Here is a 7,817-nt window from a genome sequence, read left to right as displayed (position 1 = left end):
CCTACTACTTTCTCCAAAATTCGCTTAATCTCACGATTCGACACTTCCACTTGACCACTCGTCTGTGGGTGATAAGGGGTAGAGATTTTATGTGTGACACCATATTTGCTCAAAAGTTTTTCAAAGAGTTTGTTGCAAAATTGAGTGCCACCATCACTAATGATTGCTCGTGGTGTTCCAAAGCGGTTAAAAATGTTTTTCTTCAAAAATTTTAGAACCACTTGAGCATCATTAGTTGCGTATGCTTCCGCCTCTACCCACTTAGACACATAATCCACCGCCACCAAAATGTATTTTTTCGTGAAAGAACTGGGAAACGGTCCCATGAAATCTCTCCCCCATACATCAAAAACCTCACACTCAATGATATTATTTAAAGGCATTTCGTGACGGTTAGAGATGTTACCTGACCGTTGGCATTTATCACAATGCAGCACATAAGAACGAGCATCTTTAAAGAGGGTTGGCCAATAAAAGCCACATTCGAGTACCTTAGATGCCGTCCTCGTTGGTCCAAAGTGACCACCTACCTCACGATCATGGCAATTGTTGAGAATCTTATAAAACTCTTCCTCCGCAACACACCGTCTTATCATGGAATCTGCACAAATCTTAAACAAGAACGGTTCCTCCCAAAAATAGTATTTCACGTCAGAAAAGAATTTCTTTCGTTGGTGAAAAGATAGGTTTGGTGGAGGTGTGCCTGTGACAAGATAGTTAGCGAAATTCGCATACCATGGACAATTTCTCACCTCAAATAGTTGCTCATCCGGGAACCAATCATTGATAGCATGCTCAACAGAATCATTACAAATACACTCTAATCTAGACAAATGATCTGCTACCACATTCTCAACACCCTTCTTGTCCTTGATCTCTAAATCAAACTCTTGCAACAATAATATCCACCGAAGTAAGCGTGGCTTTGCATCTTTTTTAGCAAGTAAATATTTGAGGGCCGAATGATCAGTGAAAACAATTATTTTGGACAAAACAAGGTATGAATGAAATTTGTCAAGTGCAAACACTACGGCTAGTAATTCCTTCTCAGTTGTTGCGTAATTTAATTGAGCCTCATCTAAGGTCTTACTTGCATAGTAGATTGTATGAAATACCTTGTTTTGTCGCTGGCCAAGCACGGCCCCCACTGCAGTGTCGCTGGCGTCGCACATTATCTCGAAAGGTAGATCCCAATCCGGTGCCACCAAGACAGGAGCTCTCACCAAGCGCTCCTTCAGATTCTCATATGCCTGTAAACAGTCAGAAGTGAAATCAAATGACACATCTTTCATAAGTAAAGAAGAGAGAGGTTTTGCAATTTTTGAAAAATCTTTTATGAAACGCCGATAAAAACCGGCGTGGCCTAGAAAACTTCTAACTCCCTTTATGGACGCCGGAGGTGGTAACTTCTTGATGACTTCCACTTTCGCCTTGTCCACCTCTATCCCGTGCTCCGAAATCTTGTGCCCTAGGACAATGTCCTCTTGTACCATGAAATGACACTTTTCCCAATTGAGCACCAAGTTGGTTTCCTCGCATCTCATCAACACCACCTGCAAGTTCTGCAAACAGTCATCAAAAGACGGTCCGAAAATAGAGAAGTCATCCATAAATATTTCAAGAAAAGTTTCTATCATATCATGGAATATAGCGGTCATGCAACGTTGAAAGGTGGCGGGTGCATTACACAAACCAAAGGGCATTCTTCTAAAAGCAAAAGTGCCATAAGGACAAGTGAAAGTGGTTTTCTCTTGGTCCTCGGGCGCAATCATGATTTGGTTATACCCAGAATACCCATCTAGAAAACAATAAAACTCATGACCCGCTAACCTCTCAAGCATTTGATCAATAAAAGGGAGGGGAAAGTGGTCTTTTCGGGTGGCATCATTCAATTTCCTTTAGTCAATGCATACACGCCATCCCGTGACAGTCCTGGTGGGTATTAGTTCATTCTTATCATTTGTAATCACAGTAATACCACTCTTCTTTGGCACACATTGAACAGGACTTACCCATGCACTATCAGATATAGGATAGATAATACCTGCATCGAGAAGCTTAATCGTCTCAGCTTTCACTACCTCTTGCATCTTAGGATTCAATCTTCGCTGAGGTTGCACAAGAGGTGAGTACTTGTCTTCCATCAATATCTTGTGCATACAGACTGAGGGATTGATCCCTTTGATATCCGCCACCTTCCATGCAAATGCGCCCTTGTGCGCTTTTAGAACCTCCACTAGTTTGGCTTCCATAACATCTGTCAAAGCGGCAGAAATAATGACAGGTAATGTGGTATTCTCACCTAAGTAAACGTACTTGAGGTGTGGAGGCAATGGCTTTAGCTCAAGTGTGGGTGGCTCCTCGATGCTTGACCTTTGAGGGGTCAAATCTCTTCGTTCTCCTAGATCCTCCAGTCGCATCCTCATCGGCTTTCTCCATGGATGGTTGGCATTCAAGTGTGCCACGATTTCAGCTTTCTCTTCATCCAATTCCTCTTTTCCCATTTCAGTGGTGATAGTGGCCTCCACCGGGTCCCTAAAAGTATCCTGCACATAATGAGACACAAGAGAGTCCAAAGCATCAATTCTAAAACAACTATCAGAATGCAGTGTGTGCTTAAGTGCATGAAAAACATCGAAAGTAATCTCATCCTCGCCCACTCTCAGTTTCAACTTCCCATCTTGCACATCAATCAGTGCCTTGCCAGTTGCAAGGAACGGTCTACCCAAAATCAGAGGCATCTCCGCATCCTCCTCCATATCAAGCACCACGAAGTCCGCAGAGAAAATGAATTTGTCCACTTTCACTAGCACATCCTCAATCACTCCGCGGGGGTACTTGACAGACCTGTCAGCCAGTTGTAAAGACATCCTCGTCGGCTTAGGCTCTCCTAATCCGAGTTTCCTGAAAACAGATAAGGGCATCAGATTAATACTTGCACCAAGATCACACAACGCTTTATGAAAAACAACATCACCAATCATGCAAGGGATAGAAAAACTCCCTGGGTCTTTTAGTTTCGGTGGGATTTTGTTTTGCACCAAAGCAGAGCAACTCTCAGTCAAGTTCACTGTCATGTGATCCTCCAATTTTCGCTTGTTAGCTAAGATGTCCTTCAAGAATTTGGCATAACTAGGCATTTGCATTAAAGAATCGGCAAAGAGAATATTGATATGCAATTTTTTAAACACCTCAAGAAATTTACCGAATTGTGCATCTAGTTTTGCCTTTTTCAATGCTGCGGGGAAAGGCGGGGGGATAACAATCTTAGGATGTGTCGTGGGTGCTGGTGTAGAGTTAGATGACTTACCTTTTGACGCCTCAGCATGCTCATCCGATACTTGGCTTTTCTCTTTCTCTCTAGGCTCCAAAATCTTTCCACTCTTCAACTCAATGGCCTTCACTTGCTCTTTTGGATTAGTTTCGGTGTTTCTTGGCAAGGTTCCCGGCTCTCGATTTGCTATCATCTTGGCCAATTGCCCAATCTGAGTTTCGAGGCCCTTAATCGACGCATCTTGATTTTGAAGTCTAGTTTCAGTGGATGAAATAAACTTAGACATCATTTGCTCCAAGTTGGACTTTTCTTCTCTAGGAGGATCGGATCTGTACATTGGTTGTTTGCCATATTGTTGTCCTCCTTGCGGTCTAGTTTGACTGTTTTGACCGCCCCATGAGAAGTTAGGATGTTGCCTCCACCCAGGATTGTATGTGTTCGAATAAGGGTCATGCCTTGGGCGGTTTTGGACTCCCACTTGATGTACCGGTGCTCCTTCGGGCACATAGAATGGATTGTCATCTTGACAGTCTTTCACATAGTGCTCACCCCCACATTTCTCACAGAATACCTCTTGCAAACGCATAGCCGTGCCACCCATGTTCAAGCCATCCAGTTTCCTGTTTAACACATCAAGTTGTGCAGTAATAGCAGATAAATCAGTTACCTGGTGAATCCCTGCACTTCTCCGCTGATTGTTCCTGTCAGATTGAGGGTGATAACTGCTAGCAGCCATCTCCTCCAGTAGCTCATACCCTTCCTCAGCAGTTTTTCTCAATAGATTTCCACAAGCAGCAGCATCTATCATAGTACGATTAGGAGTAAGCAAGCCATAATAGAAGGTTTGAACGACTAACCCAAGTGGCAACTCGTGATGTGGGCATCTTCGTAATAGGTCTTTGAAACGCTCCCATGCCTCATATAGTCACTCTTGATCGAACTGAGCAAATGTTGTGATGTCTGCCCGCAGCTTCATGGTCTTCGATGGAGGAAAGTATTTGATGAGAAACGCCTTCGCCATGTCCTCCCATGTAGCTATCGAACCTACAGGTAAACAATTCAACCAAGCTTTAGCTTTATCACGCAAAGAGAAAGGAAATAAACGCAGTCTAACAGCATCATCAGAAACTCCATTAAATTTAAAAGTATCGCAAATCTCAAGAAAATCCGCGATATGTGTGTTTGGATCGTCCACAGCAGTTCCTCCAAATTGGACGGTGTTCTGAATCATCTGGATAATGGCTGGTTTTATTTCGAATTGGTTTGCCCGCACAATCGGCCTCACAATGCTGGGGCGTGCACCATCCAAAGAAGGCTGGGCATACTCTAACATGGGTATGCGGCGTGGCATCTCAATTCGTCTCTCGTTTTGGCGCTCCGCCTCCTGCTCTGGCTCGTGCCTCTCCATCAGTTCCTTAAGTCTTTGCTGTTGTCTTCGCCTGCGGAAAGTCCTTTCAATTTCAGGGTCACACTCAGGCTCCAAGTCAAGTGACTTTGGCATGCACCGGAAGAGATATCTGAATTAAAATATGGAGTGTTAGTTCGGTAAAAATAAAATACACTAAAGAAAATAACTAAAAATATAATTGTAGATTAACAGTCCCCGGCAACGGCGCCAAAAACTTGATCGAGCAAAACTTGCACAGTAAAATCCCCAATGAAAATATGATTTTGTATGCTCAAAATAAATCGCATGTGCACGATGTCAAGTAATAGTATAGTGTATATGAATACGAGTATCGTTCCACTGGAGACTGTATTTAACAATTATTATTTTAGTTATTAAAACTTTAGCGACGAAATTTGATTGTTTGTTTATAACTACTAAAATGCAAGAAAATTAAATAAACAAGTTCAGCGATTAAATGATAAAATATGAATGCTAAACCAATGGATTAAATTTCAAATGATGAAAGAATTTGTTGGGACTTCTGGTTCACCTACCCCTTATTAATTAATTAATTCGTTCGATTGTGTTCTACGCTTCCGACAGGATTTCCTATTCAATTGAACACACTCTCTCGAGTTATGCCAAACTAATTCACTCAATGAAGTAATTAAATGTCTTTAATCATTTATCAAGAATGAACCGCATTTCGATTGATGAAATCCCCTAGTTTTCGACCCTAAGGACTATGACTATCGGCACGTATCCAATTTCATATGTCTATGCAAATTGTAGATCCGCAGATTATACTACTCGATCCTATCACTAGTTATTCTCTCGAACTCACTCGTGATATAAAATTGTCGTAAGAGTTAGCTACGCTCAAACGACACAATAAAAATCGTAATACAATCAAGAGCAACGAACAACTCAAAATATAAATTAATCAACTAAAAGTTTGGGGTAGGATCCCCTTCAATCCCAACAAATATGAAAGTTAGCTACTAGAATTCATAATTAAAATAAGCAAAACAATGTTTAAACAAAGAAAAATAAACTAGAAATACTAGGCGTGACGAAATCTGCGAAGAACGATGCCCGGAAACCGTCGAATCTTCAATCCAAGTGCAAAAGCTCTCCCCAAAAAATCCTTTTTTGCTCTCCAAATCTGTCTGCTTAATCTTCAAAAGTCGACCAACCCCTTTCCATAGCAACCCCCATCCAAAATAAGGTAGGAAATCGCGTCCAAAATTTTCCAAAAATAGGCGGCGCTCGGGCGGTAGAAAAGTACCGTTCGAGCGCCACACTCTCTGTCTTGGCCCTTTGTCTTCTTCGCGCCCGGGCGGTATAAAAGTACCGCTCGGGCGCCAACTTTCTGTAACGATGGCTTCCGAAGACACCTTCTCGCGCTCGGGCGGTAGAAAATCACCGCCCGAGCGCCAACGTTCTGTCTTGTTTCCTCGGCTGGTCTTCTGTGGCGTCCGGGCGGTAAATTTCTACCGCTCGGGCGCCAAGTATTCTGTCCAACTTCTTGGATTCCACATTTTTCTCCGCTTTCCGACCATTTTTCCTGCAGATTCCCCACACACGAGTGAGACATGATAAAATGCCAATGATTACTCTAAAATGAACAAAATGTAGATGAAATGCATGCATGCACAATGCAAACACAACTAAAACTAATGCAATAAACACGTAAAAACACCACCTATCAGTACTACTGACCCGATGGTCGCTGAAGGATGGATCAAATCCATCGAAGTAATTTTCGACTTTATGGAGCTGACGGATGCTGACAGAGTCCGTTGTGCCACCTTCTTATTAACTGGAGATGCTAGGCTATGGTGGGAGAGTGCGTCAGTGGCAGTCAATTTACAGGTGCTGCCTTGGAATGGTTTTAAGGAAGTTTTCTACTCCAAGTACTTCACTGAGGAAGTACGAACCAGACTCACCAACGAGTTTATGACGTTGCGGCAGGGGGACAGTAGCGTGGCAGATTTTGTTAGGAAGTTTGAGAGGGGATGTCACTTCGTGCCCCTCATTGCTAATGATGTCCAGGCAAAGTTGAGGCACTTCTTAAATGGTTTGCGGCCGATCTTGCGCCGTGACGTGAGGGTAGCTGGCCCTACTTCTTATGCAGTTGCTGTCTCTAGAGCTCTGGCTGCAGAGCAAGACCAGCGGGATATCGAGGCGGACAGGCAGGGCAAGAGGCCCTATCAGGCTCCACCGCAGCCACACCATCAGCAGCAGAATCAACGACCCCACTTTAAGAAACCGTATCAGGGGCCGCCAGGAAAGAAACTTTTTCAGGGACTGCCGAAGGGCAAGGGTCCCGTTCAGCAGCAAGGGGCGCCGCAGAGGCCCGTTGTTTACCCAGTGTGCCAGAAGTGCAACCGCCAGCATCCCGGACAGTGCCTATGGGGATCCGGGAAATGTTTTAAATGTGGGGCTACAGATCACGTGCTGAAAGAGTGCCCACAGTGGAAGCAACCAACCCAGGGCAGAGTATTCGCCATGCATGCACAGGAGGCGGACCCAGACACCACCCTACTGACTGGTAAACTTTCCTACCTAAGCAGTATTATTTTTGCTTTGCATGTGGAATTTTCATTTGGGATTATTAGTGTGCTAGTGTTAGTTTGTATGACTTGGGATATTAAGTTCTGTTGTGCTTTAAGTTACTGTTTGCATGTTGGGGATATAAGTTGGTATTGTGCTAACACATCTCAGGAAACATTTTTATTAAGAGACTATCCACAACTGCACTGATAGACTCAGGAGCCACTCACTCTTTCATATCGGAGACGTTTGCTAATCATTTGGACCTCAAGTCCATAGGCCTAGACGTGAACTTTTCAGTGACAGTCCCGTCAGAGGAAGAGCTGTTGGCTACCAGTGTGATCAGAGATATCGATCTAGAACTGCATGGCCACCTGGTATATGTAGATTTAATCCTATTGCCGATGCCAGAATTCGACATTATCTTGGGCATGGACTGGCTGACTAAGAATAGAGTTCTGATAGATTTTCAGAAGAGGTCAGTTTTGGTTAGACCGCCGGGCATGGAGCAATTTCTTTTTGAGCCAGCCAGATGGAGAAGCTTTCCTCGAATGATTTCGTGCATGCAGGCGAAGAGGTTGATCTCCAAGGGATGTC

General features: G+C 43.6%; 1 non-coding gene across 1 annotated transcript; it reads left to right on the top strand.

Annotated features, from left to right (window-relative positions):
• Nucleotides 1–4,140: 4,140 nt before the first annotated feature.
• On the top strand, nucleotides 4,141–4,246 carry LOC140806410 (small nucleolar RNA R71). The gene has a single exon (XR_012112486.1). It is a non-coding gene; the product is annotated as a small nucleolar RNA R71 (small nucleolar RNA).
• Nucleotides 4,247–7,817: the final 3,571 nt, after the last annotated feature.

The sequence above is a fragment of the Primulina eburnea genome, chromosome 11 (assembly GCF_022965805.1).
Source record: "Primulina eburnea isolate SZY01 chromosome 11, ASM2296580v1, whole genome shotgun sequence".
NCBI classification, from domain to species: Eukaryota; Viridiplantae; Streptophyta; class Magnoliopsida; order Lamiales; family Gesneriaceae; genus Primulina; species Primulina eburnea.
This window is presented reverse-complemented; position numbering and strand designations above follow the sequence as displayed.